At 41.1% G+C, this 12,499-nt stretch overlaps 1 protein-coding gene across 6 annotated transcripts in view; it reads right to left on the reverse strand.

Moving 5' to 3' along the window:
• Positions 1-12,499, reverse strand: part of ARID1B (AT-rich interaction domain 1B) — a 327,483-nt gene that overhangs the window by 43,177 nt on the left and 271,807 nt on the right. The window lies entirely within an intron of this gene.

Below are 12,499 nucleotides of genomic sequence, written 5' to 3' on the forward strand. Positions count from 1 at the left end.
CTCCTTCAAAAAGGATTTTTTTGTTAATAACACAATAGATGTTCCTGTTTCCGGTATTGATTTAGGGCCCAAAGTCACAGTCATTTAGCAAATGCCATTATAATGACCACAGACCTGACTGCAGCACTGAATAAAATGCCCATATTGTGTGTGCTGTTTAGGTTCAATCTGTCAAAAAACGATGTACATACAATGCACTGTTTAAAAAAGAAACCTTTTTGATTTTGAAAGTTAATCATGTATCTGTATAATGCTATCATAACTGAGATTTAAGTTTGTCCAAAAAATGGAAGAAATTCTCCACATCTTCAAATGTGAAGATTTCAGACGAAATATTTTTGAAGACTAAACCTTAGATACTTTTTAGAACTTCAGTAGGTAAGTACACCTGTAACTGATTTAGCAAACTCTATAGAGAAACTGAGGTGCAAGAAAGAAAATAATCGAACCCAAGTAAGCAGAGCAACCCAATGTAATGCTTCACCCAACTTCAAAAATAGCCTTTTACTCTTTTCATCCACAATACAATTATCTACCATTTCTTGGTATCATTAAAGATGATACAATTTTATGGTACCTATATGAGTATATAGTTATATATGTATAATTGTATGCTTAAATAAAAAGACATGCACAAATATACTTACTTGTATATTCATAGCCTACATAGGAAAATATAAAATTCAGATCTCTTTCTTCAATGTACCCCTATGAATTTATGCTGTTTTTCAAATAAGTAAGATAAAAAAGGAAGCAACTCCCCTCCTTCCCCTGCCATAGCTTTGGTACCTGTCCGCATTTTTCCCCCTCCAAAGAAAACCAGAACAATTTAATTTTATTAAATAGGCAGCGAAAGTTGCATGTTGCTGTAGAAGACGCAGTTTTGGTATAAATTCTGCTGTTCATTATTTTACAGTACTCAAACAAAACAGACAACCCCCTGCAAACCAACAACCCTGAATTACTTCAATGGCTTCTTGTCTTCCCCAAACTCAAGACAGATTCTTAACACAATTGGTAGAAATGGATTTTTTATTTTTTTTTAGGAGGTAGTGGAGGAAGACCATTAAAGCACTATTTGGCCTAATTTTTCTTGGCACATTGTGAATTTCTTCAAAGGAAAAGAGAATGTGTTATCTAAATAAAGCATCTTTTTCCAAGTCAGTTTTGTCCTTTGCTCTCTGAAGACAAACTTTTCTTCACTCTTGCAAAGAGGCAAAGGCTTTCTTTTGATATGAAGGAGACAACTGCCATACAATGTCATTTCCCTGATGAAGCTTGTAATGTGCAGTGGAGGGAAAAGATTTAAAATGCACAGTGGTGCAATGCTCCAAGGGAAAATTACAAAGGGAAAAGAGAAGAGGAGGACCATTTGGCAACAACTTTTAAAGATTTCAGTCATACAAGCATGCTTTTCTTACGTAAATATTGTATCTTAAGATACCCCTCCCCTTTTTCTAGCTGAAAATTGTTGTATTTCAACAAATGCAGTGAACTGAAAAGTTCTTTCCATGCTGGGTAAGTGAGCTCCTTCCCATTACTGGGTAAAGATATGAGCACAGATGAAGAAAGTGTGCAATTGCATTTTTATGTTTTAAAAAAGAAATAATAGATTTTGAAAGGTTCTTTTATGGAGTGTGGATGGAATTCTGGAAAAGACAGAAGTCTCTACAGGTATCTGTCTCTCCAGTGTCCTTCATTTGCTTTAAAAATACACAGGAGACTTGTACCTTGCAGGTAAGCTGAAATTGGTCTCGACCTACTAATATTTCAACACTATTACTTCCTATAGCATGTATATCTTCTAAGCTGTGGGGCTGTTCATTGTCTCAAATTGAGGTACAACCTATTTCATGTTACCCACTATGTACATCAATCTCAATTGTAGCTCATGAAAGCACACTGCTGTACAACAGCTCTAAATCAAAAAGTAGGAAACTATTTCCAGTTTAGACAGAGTGGAAATTAAATAAAAGGAATATACTAGCTTTGGCCAGGACAGCAAGAAAACAACCAAAGTCTAAAAAAAATTGCTTCCGTACCCTGAAAGACCTGAATGGCAGAACCTAATTCTGAAATTTCATCTGGCAAGGCAATGACTTTCCCTTTCATCCTCCCATGTAATGCCACACTTAGAAGGCAGACAGCTCTCAATCTCTGGAAAGGGCCCAGCAAGTGAAAAGACTCAGCACCATTCCTTGCCGAACTTCGTTCTTCCCCCTTTCCCTATCACAGCACTGACCAGGGCACGCACGAGCTAATTCAGCAACTTTGAAAGGCGACAACCTGTAAAAATAAATGTTAAATTATTCTGAGATCGGGTGCAGTGTGCAGTACAGAGTTCCTCCACATATTATTCTGCTCTACGATGGCCTAGAATGGAAAGTTTCTTCAGGGAGAAATAATCAGGTATTACTTCAGCCTTTAATTCTCACTCCACAGTGGGCCTCCTTTGAGTAAAGACTGCCAACTGTGACAAATTGTGCTGCATCAGTGCTATAATATGAAGTGGAGTCCATTAAGAACTGAGCTGAGATCACCAAACTCATTTTGATTAACCTCCAGGTCACTAAACACTTATAAATATGTTACACAGCAGCTGCTAAACATATTTATATATGCTTAAGGTCACAGCATCATCTGTTGGTTGTTGGAGTTAAGTCAAAAATCTTATGTTTCCTTCTGTGCTGCTTTTAGTAAAGGAATATCCAATATACTACTTAAGAAGTAGTTATCTCAGAGTGTACTACCAGACTCTCTCCTACATCTCTCAATTCCCTCCCCCATTTTTCTGGAAGGCTAAACAAAAATGAAGTCTATTAAAAACTGTTTGCTGTACATGTAGTGACATCTAATGGCAAAAATTCAACTGACTGGCTATGAATTCTATAGCTGAACAAACCCCATTAACTATAGGACTTCACAGTATTTACCACATAAACACCAATGGTTGGGTTGCTTAGGAATAACACAAGTGATAATTAGGAATAATAGGAAGAAAATAAGAAAAGAAATATTTATGTGAGCATAATAAAAATTGTCTTCGTGGCGAGATGCAGCTATCCTCCAAGGGAGTGAACTAAACCCCAGTACTTGACCCTTTCGCCTTTCGCACACAGACAGCGCAACACATTAGAAAATGTAATGGTCAGAGAAACCCTGCATTATGTATGTAGTAGATGACCTGTCAGGTATTTTCCAGCTCTAACTTCTCTAATACTGTGATCCCAGATCACATATTTTCCCCCATTTAGAAGAAAAAGCAGCTGGCTAATACAAATTTAGGATTATGCTATCAGTTTAAACACCATACTTAAGCCTACGCATTTCTTCTTTCTGCTCTACTGTTACAAGATGTCCATGTTTTCTGCAAATAGAAGAGATTAAAAATGGGAAGGGGGTGGGGGGGATCTTCTTGCTGCTCTGTTGAGAATTTACTAATTTACAGCACTTGCATAACGTCAGAGCCAGTTGATACGCTCGAGGAAAGGGCTGCCACCCAGGGGGACCTAGAGAGGCTGGAGGAATGGGCTGACAGGAACCTTACGAAATTCAACGATGACAGGTACATCTCACAAGGAAGAGCCCCCTGCAGCGATGCTGGCTGGGGCTTGACGGCGGTGAGCAGCTTTGCTGAAAAGGCCCTTGGGGGGTGCTAGCAGACAGGGAGCTGAGCATGAGCCAGCAGTGTGCCCTGGCAGCAAAGAGGGCCAACAACATCCTGGGCTGTGTGACCAGGAGCACAGCCAGAGGTGAAGAGAACTGATCCTCCTCCTTTACTCAGCACTCACTAGGCTGCATCTGGAGTATCATGTCTGGCTACAGACCCCCCAGTAAAGAAGAGAATGATAAACTGGAGTAACTTTCACAGAGGGCCCTTAAGATGGTCAGAGCTGGAGTACTTGCCCTGGATGGACTGAGGGACCAGAGCTGGTACAGCCTGAGGCAGACAGCTTCGGGGGGGTGGAGGGAACACCTAACAGCAGCCCTCCTGAACCTACAAGGAGGTCAGCAAGAAGATGGAGCTGGACTCTTTACAGTGAGGTATGGTGGGAGGACACAAGACAATGGGCAAGAGTTAAAACATGAAAAGTTTAGAGTGGATATAAGTAAACCCTTTTCCCAGTGAAAACAGTCTGGCATTGGATCAGGTGGCCAAGAGATGTTGTGCAGTCTCTCTGTCCTTGGAGGTTTTCAAGACCTCACTGGATAAAGCCCTGAGCTCTCAGGTGAGCCTGCAGTGAGGAAGAGGTTGGACCAGAGACTTACTGAGGTCCCTTCCAGCCTGAATGACCCTATGGTCCTAAACTGTCATCTTCATTGTGCTGTTGATGGTCTGGTATACTATCAGGTCCAAAATAAAAATGGTCAAATTCAAAACATTCCCTTTTAAGAAGGTCATGTTCTGCCCTTTTGTTTTCCTTCATTTGCAATCTACCCGAAGCTTAATCTGCACTTAATCTATTTTCTCTGCAAAACAAGTAGCACCAGATCTAATTGTGACTTCTGAGCTAATGCAGAAGTCCACGTATTTGTAAAGAGGGGATGACATGCAAGATCTGGTCATCGTTATAAAGCACAACAAAGAAATCGTAAGAAAGAAGAGCACTGACAGTACAAAGAAGCACACAAGTGATCTCAGCTGCTGAGCAGTGTCTCTCATATAGGGACGCCTTTCTTTAACTGGGCCCGAAGTCACCAGCAGGTTAGTGCCTTGTCTCCAGCTGCCACACAGAAGTCACTCTGTGGCACTGAGCACATTGTGTTGAACGCCTGCTGGTATCTGATTTAGTGTCTCCTCAGAGTTGCCATCTGATGAAGGTTTTTATGGTCATCTTCCTCAGATTTGAACAGGCAACTGACTACAAAATGGAGTCCAGAGGTAGGTCCAGCTTAGCTATGGACCTACCTTTCTCAGAAGGACAAGAAATGAAAACTCAACTTTCTGTATGGAAACACATCCAAGCACAGAACTGGGGCCTCTCAGCCAGGTCTGCCCAAGGGACGGGAGGGATTCACAAGGGAGCCTCAAAAGCAGGGTGCTGTAAGAGAGGGGCCTTCCCTCAGCTCCGCTGCTCGGGTGCACAGCCAAGGGCCCGGCCGCAAGGCCCCAGGCTGGCAGCATGGGACAGCGATGTGACAAGGAAGGAGTGGTGCTGGAGGCGTGTGGGGCCCATAGTTGTCTCCATAGCCGTGTGGGGTGGGAAGGGTGCGGCTGCGGTCTCTGCAAGGCTGGCGGTGCTCCTGGGGTGGGGAATGGCTGGTGTGAACTCGCCATCCTTGTCCCAGCCTCCGTGATGGGCCGGCAGGGGACACTACCAGGGAGACCTGCAGGAATGAGCTGAGGTTGGGAAGAGCCACCACCGAGTCACACACGTCCTGGCAGCCACAAGCTTGCACCTAGGATTATGTGGACGCCCCTGCATTGTGCTGCCTGATGCTTTCCACAGCACTTGCATAAGGCAGTGATTTCTCTCAGTTATCCAGCCCTAGGCACTGGACCTGAAAAATTACCCTGTTACTGTGACCTGGCCACCTGAGCAATTGGCTGGTGTGGTGTGGTGTGGTGGTGGTGGGGGGAAGTTAAAAAAAAAAAGGCCCACAAGCTCATGGAAGTTTGCCATTCTCGCTCCAGATCTTTAACCTACATTGGTTTTGCAACGAATGCACTGTAGCATCTCCGGGGAGTAATTTGTGTAAACATTTTAAAAGGAACATTTTTTTTTTAATGCTGACACACTGCTAAGGTGGCTACTTGATTACAAACTGTGAAAATGACTGCGTTAGGCTGCGCTCACAAATCACAGTGTACTGACCAAATTGCCCTGTGCTTATCTGTGCCAGGTCTGCAGCACGACAATATTTCCTCTCTCTTTTAAATGTCAAAGTATGATTTGGGGGGTTGTTATTTAAACACACTGACCTGCACAATAACTAGAAGTACTTTATTTAAATCTGTCTTGAGCTGGGACTAGCCTTAAGCGCTTATAATCTGTCATACTTTGACACCAAATGGATTATTATAATGAGAGTAATTCAGGAGTGAGACCTGCAAATGCTTTCTCCCTGGAGAATTGACACGTAAACATGTGCATGCAGATACATATGCTCTTTTGTTATGGATTTTCCTTCTTGCTGTATTATGAGCTTCCTTGGAGAAGTGACACCGTTTCTGTCACTGGGGGATATGGGAGAACTGGAGGAGGGAGAAGAGAGCAAGGGAATATAAAAAGCAATGTTGCTTGCTTTGCTCTGACTGGAAGTTCATCAGTGAGTCATCACTGTTACCAAAGGCCAACACACACGAAATCTGAATACTGTCTCGAAAAGCTATAAAAAGGCATTAAAGGCAATTCCCATGTAAATAAAACAAACAAATTCAAAATACCACATATGAAGGCTAAGTATCTTCCTCTCTCGTTAGCTGCTACTATAAATGTACTAACCTGGATTTCCATTTCCTCCCTTTGTTCAGCAGGGAAGCTCACCACTTGCAATAACAAAGTTTTAGAAAAGCAGCCATGAAAGCTGGTGATGTAACAGGTGTTAGCTCTGCCATGAGGCTTTTGATGAAATCCATTTTTCAGGTTAGAAGGAGAAAGAGAATTTTATACTTATGTGTGTGCATGCGTGAAAAGGGAGGCCAAGGCTCTGAAATGCACATGACACTGACAAAACACCATGAAACAAAAATGAAAAATCATACAGATTTGTACTCTGTGTGTGTGTGTGTCTGTCTGCTGACACCTGGTACACAGAACGAAAGCCAGACTATTCTGCACAATGACAAGGCCTAAAAGGCAATGCTAAAAACGGGGAATAATTTTCTAGCATCATAATTATATGACAGTGCACATCACCTTGTAATCCACTGCATGCAATCTGACCAAGTAAACTGCCTGTTCCTTGGTTTGACTGATCTAAAGATTATTACATAGCATACTTTTTTGGAAGAATAACAGAAATAGCTTTTCTAAATATACTCCTTTTCTTCTGATTATGCAAATATTTTTGCCTTTAGCATCATCATTATTATTTATATTTCACTAAGAAACAGCCAAGGAGGGAGAAAAAATAAAAAATTAGTTGCTCCTATCAGACTGATTTGAAGCTTAGTCCCTCAGAAAAGCAGCCACAAAACCTTATGTTTGTTTATGTGCTATTATCATCACATTAAAGATTTTTGCAGCGAAAACATCTGCCTGACAGGCTACCTTTCTTGATACTTATTTAAAGCCCAATAAAACGTAACATAAGAGTGTTACACCGCATCAAACACTGGAAGAGCAACAGAAGAGGCATATGTAATTCATGAATATTGATGCTAATAACAATACAGCTACACAACATTTGTACTGCTGAATGCAAGTTAAAATCAGAATAAATGTCTCTCTCCCATTTTACAGATAACAAAAACTGAGGAAGAAATCCAAGATTAGTAATGGTCTAAAATACAGCCAGAAGAATAATAAAGTAGTTGAATACAATGAGGAAAACAGCACAAGCCCGCAGAAACAAATCCTTAACTTCATTTGATCCTGCTGATATAACGGTGTGTGACTGAAAGACATGAAGGATATTTAGTGAAATACAGTAGTATTTTTTTTTTATAGAGCTCCTTCTGTGTTAATTAGAGTCTTTTTGGTCTGAATTTCACAGTGACTGCAGCATTTGGTCGCCAGTCTTCAAACCCCCAGGGATTCCCTGAAATGCCTTTATTAAACAGCATTCTTACACTTTCAGCAAGACCTCCACACTTGAGTTTATTTGTATAAGAACAAAGTCCTCTGTAGTCATTGCAACCTCTGCTAGATAAATGCAATATAATTCTGTGTGACAGAAAACACAGGACTACTGAAAAGCAGGCCCAGTCAAATACCTTGTAATCCCATCGAAGCTCTGCTCTTAGTGACCCCTGCCTACCTGCCTGACAACGTGGATTTAAACTGCAGCTCTCAAGGCAGCTGCTTGCACCTGTCCCCTTCCGACAGAATGTCTCTGCACTAAAAGGAGATGCATTTCTTAGCCCAAGTGTGTGATGGGTGAAAGAGGGATGCTGTACAGCAAGCAGAAGCATGCAGAAACTGTGTTTCTAGCAAAAGATAAAAATAAAAAAAAAGCCTTCTACGCATGATGCAGCCAAGCTGAATCAGAATGCCATGAAGGGTGATTTAGCCTGGTGTGACTTGATATCAAAGTGAGGAATGACTCATATGACTCTCTCACTATGTACCTTCTATTTTTGTGCACGTTTATAAATAGCTTTATTAAGAAGTCGGAAGGCCCTATGAACTCTCTCCCAGAATGATGACTTGAAAGTGGGTAAGAGTCTGTTCCCAGTACACTCATAGCTAGGAGGTCACCAAAGCGAGGTGCTAAAAAGCTGCAGGAAGCTAAGGACACACTGTGTATTTCATCGATTCAGGCTCCTCTGGTGTGGCGCCACCTCCGAGAGGCTTGACTCCCGTGCTCCCTGCTCTTTTATCTTGGGATGCGATTCTCTTGCTGCCTCTCACCTCATCCTTGCAATGCTCAGTCATATTCTCGCACTGCTTTTGAGCACCACTCAGCTCCACTGAGCTCACTGTGCTGGCAACCAGCTGAAAATCTAATAAAATCCTGATCATTTCATGCCAGCTCCTCAATGTATCTTTTCATAGTAAATGTCATCTGGCTGACAGCATGCTGAACACAACTGTGCATGTGCAGCAGCATGGAGAGGAAGTTCTCCAAAGGGATTTCCCAGCAGACACATTTTCACTTACCTATCTTTGCCCAATAGCCTGGAGCTATTACATGTTTATCAATATTATTACTACCACTACTACCATCAGTCTCAGCATTTTGGCACTCCAGACAGTTTCACAACAGCAGTGTGGTGCATATGTCAACATAGTTTCAGCTGGCTCTTTTCTTCATCTTTGGCTCAGAAGATGCCTGAAACCTACTGTGACGACTGCAACAGGTATTTAATGTGTTAGTAAAAGTGGTGGCTCTCTTAAAAAAAAACACAAAAAAGAACAAGAAGAAAGAATAAAACAACCTACCTTACTGCTGTTAACTGTTTAATATGATTCTTACAAAGTTACTTATATGGCAAGTTTGAACCGATGCTCCCCAGCCGAACCCTATTACTGAAGTGAAGGGCTCTTCCTATTCATATTTCCCAAGGTAGCATTGCTAAAAATTATTTAACGTTCTTTCAATGATCACCACTGTAAAACAGCGTAAAACCTTAACATCACTGTAAAACCTGAAACCCGCCTACCATTTTTTATGTCTCTCGCTTTCTGTCGCAAAAACCCTAGACTGTTCAGTCACAGCCTTGTACTTGCAGAATATATGTGCCAAATCACACATGGCAGTCATGGCATTAGCTTTCTTCATGAGTCCCATTAAACAGATGGCTATTCTCCTGTTCTCTTCTGACTAGTTCAGTGATTTTAACTAGTAGATCGTCTGGCTAGAAGACAAAAAGACAAACAAAGTGAAAATCTGGTTTCCTCACCTGAAGCATTTCTTGCCAACCAAAGAATGAGCATTCGACCTAAAGTTTTCCTGTATTCTTTACTTTTTTGTAAAAAATAATTAATGAAGTACTCCATTCTTAATACCCTGAAGATCATATTTTGAAGTACAGAATTTCTACGTAACACCTGATTCAGAGGCAAAATGTTAATAAACTACAGAGCCCTACACTGCTGTTTTGATTCAAAACAGTGCTTCTATAGAGGACAACAGCTCTCCTAAATAACCAAATCAAGCCAAAAATAATCCTTACACAATAATAATCAAATTAGAATAGTCTCTGAGATGACTGAAAATTCTCATTCATGATTCTGAAAATCACCCTTCCTTCCCAACATACTCCCACTTTCACAATTTACGAATTGTTACTTTCCAAAGGAGGGAAGGAGTAGGACTCTTGAGGTCTGTGGTTAATCTCTAATGGCATGAACAGCATACAGCAGTCTACTTGATTGATGAGTAACCATACTAGAAAAAAACCTCTCCCCAAATCACTGGTTGCCTGCATGAGCTCTGCAGTATGGTGACATTCAGGGCTCCAAAATGATGGATTTACCTTTTAGCGAAACAAAATTCCAGATAAAAACATATTTCTCTCAGTCTCCCACAAGAAATGGCTTTGGTTGGCTCAGCACGTAAAGTTTCTCCCCATCCTTACACAATTTTATCAGCGATTTTGAGCTGGTCTACAAAATGCATCTCCATTAAAAAAAAAATCACAAAAGAGTGTTTCCAGCCTCCCCTTTGCTATAGTAAATGCATACAAGCTCAGTTGTGCTTCAACCCTCCTAATAAATTGCAGAAACAATCCAAGTACGGTTCTGCTTTGAAAAGCAAAGCATGAGGAAAGGAAGTGCCCTTTCAAAAAAAAGAAAATAAAAAACACATAGCTTGATCTAAATGGCTGTTTCTCGTGAAGATGGAAGAAGCATGGACCTAGGAATTACAGTTACAGGAATCATTGATATTTGGACTTCAAATCACAAACTTGGCACAGAGGGAAAATATTCCACCCCTTGCTGCAGCCACCCTCAGGTGGAGCAAGCGCAGGAGCTACCCTCAGCTCACAGCAATGCCATACAGTCACTTAGGCCAAGAAGCAATAGTGCTTCATCCAATTACACTATACAGGGACCTTTTTTATTTTATTTTATTTTGGAAGCCAAAACGAAGCTTCACTGACTGGAATTTACTGCTTGGATATTCAAACAGTGCTACCAGAAAGCAAAGTAGGGCTTATTTCAGTGAAATCTGTCAGGATCCCTGAAGAGATTTTTGGAGGGGTGGGAAGGGGGGCAAACAACCGGACACCTTGAGGCTTGAGAACTGGGAATGGGCTGAATTTGAACAGGAGTGATTCCTTCCCAGTAACTGCATATGAATGCTAACTAAAAGACTGGGCAGAAAGAGCCTTTTCTGCCAGGGGCTTATTTCAAAGACAACAGATAACGCACCCCAGCGCTGGGTCCAATTATGGCTCCCAGTCCTATCTTAGCCTCGTTTACTTTGGGGATTTCACAGTGGGCAGCCTTTCATCTAGAAGAAGCCTGGTTTGAATAAGCAAAGAAACTTGAATGAGTACTTAACCTTCCTGCACTCCAGCGCACTTCCCAGCAGAGAACAGCACCTCCAAGCTTAAGAGGAAAAGGAAAAACAATGGAAAATACATGCTCTCTCCAGGGATTAAAGACATGAAGTTTTATTGTAGCACTTCAAGTCTTCCTGCTACATAACTACAGCTTTTTAAAATCACAATTAGAATTTTAAACTCAAAGTTTCAAGATCAAAAAGGCTAGACTGGAAAATACTGCATAGAAATTGACAGGATCTAGGATGTTAAACACCTGAAAGAGTTCTGTTTTTTATTTATATTATTCTTTTTTAAAAATTTATTTGCAATTTTCGCCTTGATCTTTTTCCTTCTGACATTTTAATGCACCGTGTCCATTACTATATTTCCTCACCAGTACCTTCTAGTCCATCAGCAGTGCTGCATTACCCTGCCGTTGGAGAAAATAATATGGAAAAAGTGCTTTGCTGGCACCAGCGACATGGAGTATGAATTATACATACATAGCAGCAGAGAAACGCTGATGGAAGGTTAGTCTGTGTATGTGTGCGAGCGTGCGTGTGCATATATACACACACAGGCTATAAAGAAGACATATAGAATACATGTTTTTATCTCATTTACGCTAATTTTAACTGTCTCTCTGCACAACAGAAACCCTCTAATATCATTGCAGCTTTTTTAGATCAGTTTGAGGACTAAATACAAACTTATCTATATTATTTTCAGCTCACCACGATGAGGCCGTAGTATGTACTCTCACTGTCCTGAACAAGTACTGGGAGCCAGTCATGGGCTCCCAGTATGGCTATGGGCTTAATTATCTATTAACTATGGACAACACAGTATGCCTTTTCATTAGAAAGGAAAAATGTCTGTTACTTATGATGATAAAACAAATATTTTAAGATTTCATTTTATAAAGAGATGGATGTAAAACCTATTCGTATACAACTGCACACATTCCTCACGGGTAAGTCCAAAAGCAACTATATATTTTTTTTCCTCAGGTTGTGGGATCTCTGCACACAGGGTTCTCCCCAAAGTTTTGAGGCTGTTGGCCTTGGAGTCCTTTTTATACTGAAGCTGAAGGAACTTGTCAAAGATCTACACAAAGGGTAAGGATGATGGCAGTGGGCAGGTTGCTGCACTAGATTCTTCTACCACTCTCTTTGCCTCCTCCCTCCCCAAGTAAATAAGTAGCAAGAACTAACATCTATAGGTAATCTGTCCTTCCAGTGTCCTTACACAAAATGCAGAGAGTAATCCTAGAAAGGCAGCACACGTAGCAGGTTTTTCTCTGTCCTTTAAATTGTGGCTACCCTTCTCCATATAATCTATAACCCATATAATCTATAATGGACTAGATTGTCACTCTTGTCAAGTGTCCCCCAACACTTT

The sequence above is a fragment of the Anser anser genome (assembly GCF_964211835.1).
Source record: "Anser anser genome assembly, chromosome: 3".
Classification (NCBI taxonomy): domain Eukaryota; kingdom Metazoa; phylum Chordata; class Aves; order Anseriformes; family Anatidae; genus Anser; species Anser anser.